Raw genomic sequence first — 12,234 nt, forward strand, 5'->3', positions numbered from 1 at the left:
TGAGGCTTCGTCCTCTTCCACGGTGTCCTCGGGCCCTGCTCCACTCATTGCTCTGTCATCTATCGAGACTCTTCTTCACTCCCTCCTGTCCTCCCCCAGGTCACTCTGCTGTGATGGACTCCATCTCAGGTTCTAAGGCAAAGAATCTAATGTGGAGGCACCCTCAAAAGCCCCACACCCAATGTTGGACTCTCATACAGTCCTTAGACCTTCCCTCATTTTATAGGCAAAGCTTTAACTAGGCACCAGATATAATGTAAACGAGGCCAGGCTTATTCCTGGCTCCCGGTAAGATAAGAAAGATTCCCCACTTTTCTCTATGCACATCTACTGAACATGCTTACTGAGTAACAGGCACTTGATACTTAGTGAAAAAACAAAACTTGGAGTCCCTCTGCTGCTTACGTCCCATATGTATACAGTACATAGGACTGGGGTGGAAGGAGCAGATAAATTGAATAAATTATATGGTACTTGAAGATGAAAAGAAATTAAGCTGAGTAAAGAGATTTTTGATGCTGAGGAGGGGAGGGTGTGGCCCAAGTGAGCTTCAAGAAGGTCATGATTGTGCTCAAGATTAGAGAAGGTGAGCCAGTAGCAGAAATGTTTTAACCTTTAGGTGATGTAATGGCTGGCTGTAATAGTTAATTTGACACGTTCTAGCATCATCTGGGGAGAGAGGCAATGAGGGATTATCTAGGTTAGGCTGCCCTCTGAGCACGTCTGTGGGAGATCATCTTGATTGTATTTCTTAAAGCAGAAACACTTTCCCACTGTGGGTAGAATTCCCAATTGCAGGGGTTCCTAAACTAGGTAGGAGTGGAGAAAATCATCTGCACACAGCGTACCTGCATCCCCACCCTCTCTGCCCCTGACAGCGGATGTAATTAGCTGCTTGAGTCCCTGCCCCCTTTGATCTTTCCCACAGTGATGATTCTAGAACTGTGAGCTAAAATATACTCTCTCCTTTAAGCTGCTTTTGACAGGGTATTTTATCACAGAAACAGAAATAAGCCTAGGGCAGGTATGGAAAAGCCAAAGACTGTTCCTAGGAGACTTTGAAAACAATGGATATTAGAAAAACAAGTTTGTTAATTACAAAGTGAGAAAATGCTAATGTTAGAATTAATAAAAATTTAAACCTCCACATATAACATAACAAGTCCCTTAGTTGTTAAACTCAGGTAGAGTTTGGGGACTTTTGCTTTGTTTTGTTTTGTTTTCCGAGACAGGGTTTCTCTGTGTAACAGCCCTAGATGTCCTGGAACTAGATCTGTAGTTCAGGTTGGCCTCGAACTTACAGATACCCACCTGCCTCTGCCTTCCTAGTGCTGGGATTAAAGGTGTGTACCACCACTGCCTGGATGAGTTTTGGGATGCTTAAATGAATAAAAGAGATTTCTTTCACTTCACCAGAGCTCCCAAGTTTACAGAGTTGCTAAGAAAGCATCATCGATAATGCACTAAATGTCATTACAGCAGAATAATTTCAAAGCAAAGCTGTAAACATTCTTTCAAAACTGACAACAAACTATCAAATCTAAATTATATTAGATGTGGAAGGCACCAAGCTTTCCTTTGTTTCCTGTATTAGAGAGAGTCCTAAACTGGGATCAGGTCAAAGATGGTCTTAAAGTAATAACTAGTCCCACCCGTTGTGTCTCATGTCCCAGTGTCATATGAGACACAGAGTGACTTTTCAAGCTGTGAGAGTCAGCTGCCCAGCAGAATGTGGTGCTACCCATTGTGTGCAGAACTTTTTCCTTCTCGGTGCTCACAAAGGAGCCAAAGGAGCCAAGGGCCTCAGCATGTCTCCTCCTCTTGAGCTGCATGCCAGCCCTCAAAATTGACTTCTAATGTCTTTAGAACGGGTCCACCTGCACCAAGGGAGATCTGGGTTGGTTTCTTTGTTTTCTTGCATGTTTCCCTGTGGAATCTCATCTTCCAGAGCCTCCCTTTCTCTGTGTGTGTCTCTGGCTAAGCATATCTCACTGTTGAAGGAATGGTGTCCAAGGAAGAAGGAAAATACTGTGATGTGTTCTTCCTCCCACTAGATGGACCAGATTACATAAACTGTGCTAATCCAAGACTCTTCGGACAACTATACAGCTGAGACTGTCATGTGTCTAGGTTCTCAAAGCCTGGTCCGGGAACTAGCAGCAATGACGTTGCCTACAGCTTTGCTGAACACACAGTCTCCCATCTTCCCCAGCTCCACCAAGCAGAAATTGCTGGGGTTGGAAGCCTGTGTTTTAACAAGTTGTTGTAAGGACTCTGTGTTGTAACAAGCCCTCAGCTGATTTTAATGCTGTTGCTGCTGCTCAAGTCCCTGAAAACTGTCGACATAGATCAGTGATTTAGTGGTTCTCAACCTGTGGGTCTCAACCCCTTTGGAGGTTGAATGACACCCCCCTCAGATCACCTCAGATTATCCAGAAACATGGCTATTTACGTTACAATTCATAACAGTAGCATAATTACAGTTAAGAAGTAGTAATGAAGATAACCTTATGGTCGAGGGTCACCACATCATGAGGAACTGTGGTAAAGGGTCACAGCACTCAGACGGTTGAGAGCCATTGCTATAGATGATGTTTTTTGTGTGGATGAATTCCTGCTGTCATAGTTCACTGTCATGGACTCTGGGAAGCCCTGTACTACAGAATCTTTCCTGAAGAATCATAAATCGCCCAATTCATGGATTGGGGAGAAGATGTGATGTCATAGATAAGTGAGTGCTGAAGCCAGTTGGTATGTGGACCTGTACCTATGTCAGAACACAGGCTTTGAGAGGTTGCATGTCCTCCCTGAGAAGTACTGGGACCTATAAAGGAAACGAGAGGCAGTCCACCTCATAGCAAACACTCAGTCTAAGTTCCAATACCATTTTGCAAATTACAAGTGTCACAAATATCTGTCCTGGGCCTGAGAGCTCATGGGGCAGTGACAACCCTTCCCAGCCAGGGCAGGTGAAAGATAGAGCTTTGTCCATAGTTCTCAAATCAACCCTGCCTCTGGTTTTCCTGTGGCTTCCTCCCTTTTGTAGCAGTCCAACCAAGCAAGGCCAGTTCTGCCTCCTGCCAAAGGTGGTAGGCTTGGTGGCTCTTTTGGTGGCCCCATAGCCAGATCAGTGGGTAGTGAGCCATGCTGACTTTCTTTTCTTTTGTCTACCAAGAAACACTTGGGCTGTGGACTCAGGAGTTGAAGAATACAAACATTTTCAGAATTCTACCCTTGAACAGCAAGCAGTCTGTCCACTGATCTATACCATGCACTCAATGGCTGCTCTGGTATCAGGGTCCAGGCATGCACTATACATCCTTTGTGGAGTATTTGTAGTCAGTGTTTAGAAACAGTCATGGTGTTTAGATGCCACCATTTGCAAATGTGTGATCAGTGAGCTTGTACTGTGGAAGCCTTTGTTCTTCCAGTTACTTACATTTTACAGAATCGCCACTGTAAAAGGTCTCCTTAGTTCCCACACAGGCATCCCCTCTGAAGGCTGTGAGGGAGGACTCAGAGACCAAGAAACTTGGAGACTTGGAAGCCTGACTTGCATAAACTCAAAAAGGTTCTCTGTCTTTTTCTCTGCCTCTTCTGGTCCCATCTTCCCCTGCCTTTGGTACCACAACTTCTAAAATTCTAGACTGATTCAGAACATTTCTTTCTGAGGAAGGTATCAAAGGAACATCTATAGCAATGCTAAGGTTCATTTTGTACTTTTACCCAAGTTCTGGGAAGCCAGGAACAACTTTCCAAAAATCTTACCTGGGCCTGGAGGAGCCCAGAGAGGAGGGACAAGAGTCAGGGTGTAGCCCCACAGGAGATGCAGTCTGGGTTAATGCCTGAAGACCCAGAGGAGGACAGAAGAAGATACCAAAGGAGACCTTGGTACCCTGAAGGAAGAGGAGGCTGTCCTTTGGTGGGAGCATCACGTGTTTTCTTCCAGAGTTTTCCACTGACCCCCTCAGGCCACCACAGTGGAAAAATCCCTTTATCTCCTTCTGTGCCTCTTCCACTTGACTGGTTTGGGAGATTTTCCAGCTCAGTGAGCCGTGAACTGAGAGATAGGCTACATGTGGCTTTCAGATCCCAGACTTCCAGCCTCCTTCTCCAGTTATTACGCTGGGGGAGTCAGCTAATTAATTAGGCGACCTTTGTGCGTGGCTGGGCACTGTGCTGGGCTCTGAGTGCAGGTGCTCTGCAGGCATGACCCCTGTTCACAGAGCTGGGGTGCACAAGCCAGCAGTACACAAGCTCCAATCAGAAAGCAGCAAGCGGGCGGGGGAAGGAGCGGGGATCGGGCCTGAAGAAGCAGTCTGATGGCAGGCAGCTCCTCACGGCTCTTTAGGCAGATTCATATGATGTGACAGAAGAGATTTCGGAACTGAAAACATTGCTCCCCGAGACTCACACATGAGCGCCCGTGACTAAGCCACTCTTTGAAAGAGTCATGGTCCCACCTGTGCAGTGACCCGAGGGCAGCTGATCTGCTAAGAAACAGGTGTCTGCCCCGGAAAGAAATGCCCACCAGCAGACCTTGTGGAGGTCTGAGGGTGCCAAAACCTCATCAATGGCTGGGCACCTACATGTGTTAGGCCAAGGGCCAGGGTTCTGGTCACTCTGCAGTGACATATCCCATTAGTTCTTGGGGGAGCTTAGGAGAACCCTGTGTCTTTGGCTCATATCTCTTGGTGACTGTGGCTGCCCACAAGGAAGCATTTCTCTGCAGACCAATGATGAGGTCTGCCAGATATCTTGAGATGTAGCCTTCAAGATGCCAGAATGCACCAGGTGATGTCTAATGCGCTATGCTGTGTGAGGGACTGGTCACGTGTCCTTTCATGTCCCATCAAGTTACGAGAGCCTACCAACAGTACCAACAGCTTGTGTCCCTGAGGCAGTCAGAGTCCCTTGGAAAACTCAGAGCCATTCCTCCTGAGCCCAGGCTCCAATCTAGTGGCCAGGCAGGGTTAGGTAGCAATCATAGGCCAGCTACAGGCCACAGTCCTTCCCAGGAGGCTCCTAATCTCCTTGCCAGGGAGCCTAAGCAAACCGGAGTGAGTAAGCTGACACTTCCATGGCTCATGGATACCCACAGCTTTGGCATCTGTCTATTACCTGCTGCAGCTACACAACAGAAGTTCCTTCCATTTCCATAACTGTAAACACTAGCCTGCATTGGTGACCGGTGGCTGCTGCAACAAATGACCCCAGCCTTGGCAGCTTAAAAACAACATACTTAGTTTATCCAAATGGCTCAGCACAGAAAGGAGTTTGTCACCAAGCCTGAAGACCTGAGTTAGATTTCTGGGATCCTCAGGGTAGGAGAGAGCCCATTCCTATCTGACCTCTACACACACTGTGACACAGGGACCACCAAATAAATATAGATACCCTACACGTTAATTACCTTGTAATTTTGGAGGTTAAAAGTCCAAAATCAGTTTCACTGCACCAAAGTCAAGATTTCTGGGCTGGCTCCTTCTGGTCCCCTAGGTAGGAATCCAATCCCATCCTCTTGAAAGTCCCAGGTGTGGCTCACTCCCTGAACTGAGGCCCTGTCGATGCACTTCTGTCTTTGTTACTACTTTCTGCCTGTCAGGCCTCCTGCCTTCCTCTTAGAGAGTTCCCTGTGTGAGGGCTGGATGGAGGGCTCAGTGGTTAAGAACACACTGTTCTTGCAGAGGACCCTAGGAGTCCCGGCACCCACATCAAGCAGCTCACAAATGCATGTTTCCCCAGCTACAGAGAATCTGACAACAAATGACCGCATACACAGACATACACATGTACACACAAATAATAAGATTTTTTTAAGACTCCCCTGTGTGGGGCATGGGAGAGAACTCAGGTCCATAAAGTACTTGCCTCGCAGACACAGGACCTGCTTTCATTCACACCCCAGAACCCATATACATATATAAAAAAAACTGGGTGTGATGGTGTGTACTTGTAATACCAGCACTCTGGAGATGGAGACGGGCCAATCCTTGGTACTTGATAGCTGCCAGTCTAGCCTCCTGTGTGAGTTCCAAGTTCAGTGAAATTCTGTCCCCAACAAATAAGAGACGATGCTGGTGCCTGAGGAACAGCATCTGAGGTTGCCCTTTGACCTTAGAATAGGGGAAGGAGGGTCAGAGAGAGCATATCTGACAACAGCTACGGTTTCCACAAATCAGGATACAGGTGCCTTCGAAGCCATTATTCTCCCCCATTCACCCTTCACCATCCTCTCAGCGGCTCCGTGAGGAGCAGGAAGGTTAGGCAATTTGCCAAAAGTCACCCAGCCAGAGGGTGGTGAGGAGGTGATGTGGAATGCAACTTAACAGAGTCTAACAGTCAGAGGAGGCCAAGGCCCTGCCACTCAGCAGAGACCCGCCGCGGCTTCCCTCCCATTCACTTCTCCAGTCCCCCCCCCCCCCCCCGCAGCCCTTTGTTTTTCTAAGGAGCTGAGTATTTGTCTGAGCACAAAGAGGACACCTGCAGACTGTCCTAGTTCAAGAAGTGACCCACATTAGAAGAATAGAGCCAAGCAGGCCACAGCTGGCTCCAGTGCCCCCATCCCCACACCCCCACACCCCCATACCCCCACACCCCGGCCTTTATGACAGTCCAAAGGTTGCTGGCCCAGTGTCTTACATGTGGCTTGGTCAATGATTTTTCAATTAGCTCCGAAGTGCATAACCTTCTTACTACCTAGGGAGATGCTCTGTGTCCAGGGTACTCTACAGTCTTATTCCAACAACAAGAAAAAAACAAAAACAAAACAAAAAACAAACAAACAAAAAAAATGGTTTTGTCTCTTTGGCACTGTGCCAGACCCCTCCCCCAAAGCTATTGAGTCAACATTGATTTGTTTTAAGTGAGGCACTGTTAATTCAATATTTAAATGGCATTGGATGGGGCTGACAGACATTAGGTATTTTCTCAAGGACATGTGGACAGGGAGTCAAACCTGCCAGGAATAAAGCACGCTCTAGCCACACTGAGATATGCAGTGACTCACCAAAGCTTGCTGGGCCAGCAGGCAGGCTGAGCTGCTCAGTAATTGGAGGATTAAAGAAAAGTTAACCACTGGGCAGGGAGCTCCCTCGTGACAACCAGCTCCAGTTACCATCCATGCACCCTCCTGGCCTGGCTTCTTGAGGCAGTTCCCACCTGCCTCCTGCCCAAGTGTGCCCAGGAATGAGCCCAGACACCCTTGGTTGGGTGAGAAGCAGGTCAGGGGAAAATGTGGGTCTGGGTGGAAAACCAGACATCTGTGAAGTGAAATAAAGCTGGAAGCCACGTCTGTTTTGCTGAGGATCAGTTGTGACAATGGGTGGATCGGCCTCTTCGAATGCAACAGGTGAAGGGCCCACCCCAGGGGAGCAGGGCTCGCAGAAACCAGAGTTGGGAAGGCTCCTCCCTACAGGTGGGAAGAGAAATGCTCACACTGTTTTTAGATCTCAATTGCATGTAACAAAGTATTACATACCCATGGACCTGCCATCTCATATTAAAATATTTAAGCTATTCATATTTGGGAGGGTCACATTTACACACTTTAAAAGCTGTCCAATTGTCAGGCGTTTGTGGTGCATGCCTTTAATCCTAGTACTCGGGAGGCAGAGGCAGTCGGATCTCAGTGAGTTTAAGGCCAGCCTGATCCACTGCCTCTGCCTCTCAAGTGCTGGGTTTAAAGGATGTGTCACTATGCTCAACCCCCTATACAGTCTTAAAGAGATTTCCTTAATGAGAAGTGTGTGTTTCTGCCAGCTTTTGCTGGGTGTGCATAGCAAACCACCATCCAAAACTTAAGTGACTTAAAACGACGACTTGTTTGTGACCCTAAGTGGTTAGCCTGAGAGATCCTCTGCAGGGTATCTCCTGGTATTTTCACCAGACTGCATCCTGCTGGAGGGCGCTGGGAAGAAAGGCTCTCGGGCAGTTTGTGCTGGTGGTGGGACTGAAGCATGGGGTTCTCCTTCTCATGCTTCTCTTTCACATGGCTCTCACAGTGTCGGACAGGCACTTCGTGAACATAGGGTTCGCAGAGGACAAGGGCAGGGGCTGCATGGCTCCTAGACCCTCAGTTCCTCGATTCATGTGCTAAAGTCTAGGCTCCATTCTGCTGGCCAAGTCAAGCCCCAGGTGCAGGCCGACTCAGTATAGAAATGGAATCCATCCATTGATGGGTGGAGCTAGAGAACCAGGGAGTAGATCCAAGGCTGAGACCATTATCACCATGATCTGCCATAGGACTGGACATCCCCCCCCCCTTTTTTTCTTTTTCTTTTCAAACAGGGTCTCATGAAGCCTAGGCTGGCCTCAACTCACTATGTAGCCATGGATGACTTTGAATTTCTGACCCTATTGTTTCTACCTCCGAAGTGCTGGGATTACAGGCATTCATGGTGCTACTGCAGATAAAAGGCATTCATGGTGGCATGGTTTTATATGCTACTGCAGATAAAACCCAGGGCTTCAAGCATGCTAGGCAAGCGCTCTACCAACTGAACCCCAGGCCCTAATCCCTTTTCTAATACGCACATAGGCCCAAGAAATGCAGCCAGGCACTGTCTTTTCAGAATATTTACCTTTATATGGGCTGGTAAATCACTTCTGGAACGGTCTGAACAATATGATGGGGGTGCTGTATCCTTTGAGTGGCATAATGACAGGACTATGAGCAAATCAGGCTAAAGAGTTACACAGGGAAGTAGAGGGACCCTCCCCAGCTTTGGGTAGAGAAAGTCCTGTGCCCCAGGGACATCATTCCCGCCCAAGCTCTTCCCCTCTGCTAGGGTTGCCATAAAACTCCTTGATGATACTTGATCTTCATGACCCCTCCATGACTTTTGCTGAATGGCCATCCAGAAAGACATTTCATTGTGGCAACACATTAGAAAAGAGTACACATGTCATCAGGGTAGACGCACAACTTAAAAGAGAAACCAAAATTTAACACAGGTAACTCCTCCTCCAGAATCCTCAAAGTCCCATCATCCATCCTGCTGCAGGCTCTGACAGCCCTGGCCACCCAGGAAGAATCTGTATGTTTTGAAGGCTCCAGGTTTCCTGCATGTGCTGTCATCCAGACTAGAATCTTATGAGCTCCCAGCTTCCTTCTCTTTGTTCTCCCATCAGTTTTATGTGGTAGAATTTGTACATCACAGGACCTCCCCATCCAAGTGCACAGGTCAGTGGTGGTCAGCACACTCATAGAGCCACACAACTGTCATCACACTCACTCACTCAGAAATCTGCATCCTTTGACTCTTGTCTCTAGTCTGCCTTCCCTCCTCTCCTCAACCCTAAAAAACTCTAAGTAGCTTTCTGCCTAGAGAAGTCCCACCTCTTAACATTTTCCTTTTCTTTAATTGTTTTTTTTTTTTTGAGATAGGCTAAGGCTCGTCTTGAACTCCCAATCTCCCTGCGTCCACCTCTCAAGAACTAGAATTACAAGTGTGTACCACCATGCCCAGCTCTGGACATTTTAACAAAATCACACAAGACGTGGGTTTGGTGACTGTTTCTTTTACCTAGTGTGTTATTTTCAGAGTTCATCCATGTAGCAGACACAGGTCCTCCATCCCTTTATTTTTGCCAGGGATTAATCCAGGGAGAGCCTTGAACATACTAAACACATGCTCTACCACTGAACTATACCCCCAACCTGAATATTTCATTATAAGGCTTGCCCACATTTCATCTTTCCATTCACTTATGGATAGATATTTAGGCTTTTCCATCTTTGGGAACTTATAATGTTGCTATGGACATTGTGTGCAAGCTTTTATGTGGACATGTGTTTCAGTTTCTCACGGGTGTGTGCCTGGGTCATTCTAGGAGGAGCCATCGCTTTACATTTCATATCATATTTCTACTTGATGTATTTCCATGGGCAGTGCATAAGAACTCCAGTTGCCCTCATCCTCCATATGTTTTTTCCTGCTTCTCACTCTTATTTCTGATGTTGGGTTAAGCATCCTCTCCCTGGGGAGGACGCTCTTTTGGGACCCCCCACTCACCCACAGGGTCTAGACCTCTTTCTTTGCTTTATAGTTGCACCCGGCCAGCCTCAGTGCCCCAACAGCCTTCACAACTGCCCTTTCCAGACACCAGGCCTCCATAACGACAGAGACCGTGTCTTTTGCTCACCTTTGCAACCCTAACTCTTGGCCTGGCTGCAGCTCTTACATCTGTGGAGTCTAGATCAGGAGCACAAAGGTTACATGACTCAGAAATATAAGGCTCATCAATGTTGCCTTTCCTCCTGTTCCTGCCCTGCCCACATAGCAGCCATTAGCTGCGTGTGACTGGTTACTGGCCATGACTGCTAAGCAACACTTTGTTTTATTTTGATATATTTAAGATATACATACATGCAAGCAGGAAGAGCAGGGCACCAATGATATTCCAATACAGATGGAGCTCTGTTTCCCTGGCCTGGAGTATGGCATCTCCTGGATCTTGGGAAGTTTTAGGGTGGTCCAAACTGAACCTGAGTCATGGATAGTTCCACTTGTACAGGAAGGCAGAGGGTCTTGAGCCCTGGAGAGTGTGGCATCAGGGAGTGCTTGTCCACATTCCAGGGTGAGCACAGTGTTGTCACTCCACTGACTTCCACTGATGGCTATTTAAACATACAGCGGCAAGATCGCAGAAGAGTCAAAACCCAGCTTCTCTGTCGCACTAGTCATGCTCCAAGCACTTAGCAGCTGCACATAGCTTGTGGTTACCACATTGGGCAGGACAGACATATGGTATTTTCATCTGCATAGAAAAGCTCTGTTGGCTAGCCCTGCTTTGGGGCTTCCTTGAGGTTTTGTTCTCTTTCCCTAGAATCTCCTCCACTGTCAGCTGGGAAGGACTTGGGTCCACACATCAAAATATCACATCCTACATCCATCCTGCAGGAGTGGGGCCAGTCTGGTCCTCACTCCCTCAGCAGTCCACCTGTCTGTCCTCCCAGAGTTCACAAGCCTAGCACCTCCCCCACATAACCTAGGCTTCCTCTCTTCTCCTGGTAATGCAAGACATAATGGTCTGCAGGACACAAAACCTCCAAAAAGAGAAGAGAAAGTTAGGTGTGGTGGCATAATCCTGTAATGCCTGCAATCCTGAGGCAGGAAGATTGTGACTTCCAGCCTAGTCTGGACTACATAATAAGATGCTATCTCAAAAATGAGGTAGACAAGCCTGGAGTGGCGGTACATGCCTTTAATCCTAGCATCTAGCACTCAGGAGGCAGAGGCAGGTGGATCTAAGTACGAGGCCTGCCAGAGAAACCCTATCTCAAAAAAAAAAAAAAAGTTAAGGTCCTCTTTCTAAGATGCTGTCTCCTCCTTGTCCTCGTCTTCCTCCCCCTCCTCCCATGTATGTGTGCTCCCTACAGTTATTTTTAGCTCTGCAATTCACGGTGTAGACCAGGCTGGCCTCAATTTGAACTTGAAGAGATCTACCTGTCTTGGCCTCACAGGCTCTGGGATTAAAAGTATGCACCACCAAACTCAATTCTTTTACTTTTTCTTTCTTTCTTTTTTTTTTTTTTGAGATGGGGTCTTTCACTAATTGGCCAGTTAGCTCCAGAATTTCCTTCCTTGGCCTCCCCAGAAGTGGTGGGGTGTCTGGCTCTTTATGTTGGTTCTGAGGATTCAAACTCAAGTCTCTTGTTTGTGTGGAAAGCACAGTGAGCCACCTTCCCACCCCACAATCCATTCTTACTCTGACAAGCCTGAGGTAAAGTAAGCCAGTGTTCACTTCCTCAGCGCCGCCACTCCTGCTTCACAGGCTCAGCTGCTCCTCGGACTCTCAAAATTCACCATCTGTGACTGCAGCCTCAAAGATCCAAGAGAGCCACTGGTCCAACCATCTCATTCTGCATCAGGCCCCAAGAAGGATGCCCCAAGCCTACACCAGCATCCGTCTCAACCTTCAACAAGTACAAAATGACTCCAAGCAGTAAGTGGACAACAGGAATAACGTCTATCAAGTATTTGAAATGTGTTTAGGTGTTTGACAAAGTCATTACGGATTGTTAAGCACCGCCAGCACCAGCATCAGATTGGATTCTGAGGCTGAGAGTTTAGCTGACTTGCCTAAGGCCACACAGCTAGCAGAGCTGGGACCCAAATGTAGGTCAGCTGGAACCTGTAAGTTGCCTCGCATCAAGTGAATCTGCAACCATCTTCTGAGGACCAATTTTTCCTTCTACAGGGCCTGGGGGATGAAGTCCATGATGAGAGA

This window comes from Mesocricetus auratus, unplaced genomic scaffold, assembly GCF_017639785.1.
Source record: "Mesocricetus auratus isolate SY011 unplaced genomic scaffold, BCM_Maur_2.0 Super-Scaffold_4256, whole genome shotgun sequence".
In the NCBI taxonomy this organism is placed as follows: Eukaryota; Metazoa; Chordata; class Mammalia; order Rodentia; family Cricetidae; genus Mesocricetus; species Mesocricetus auratus.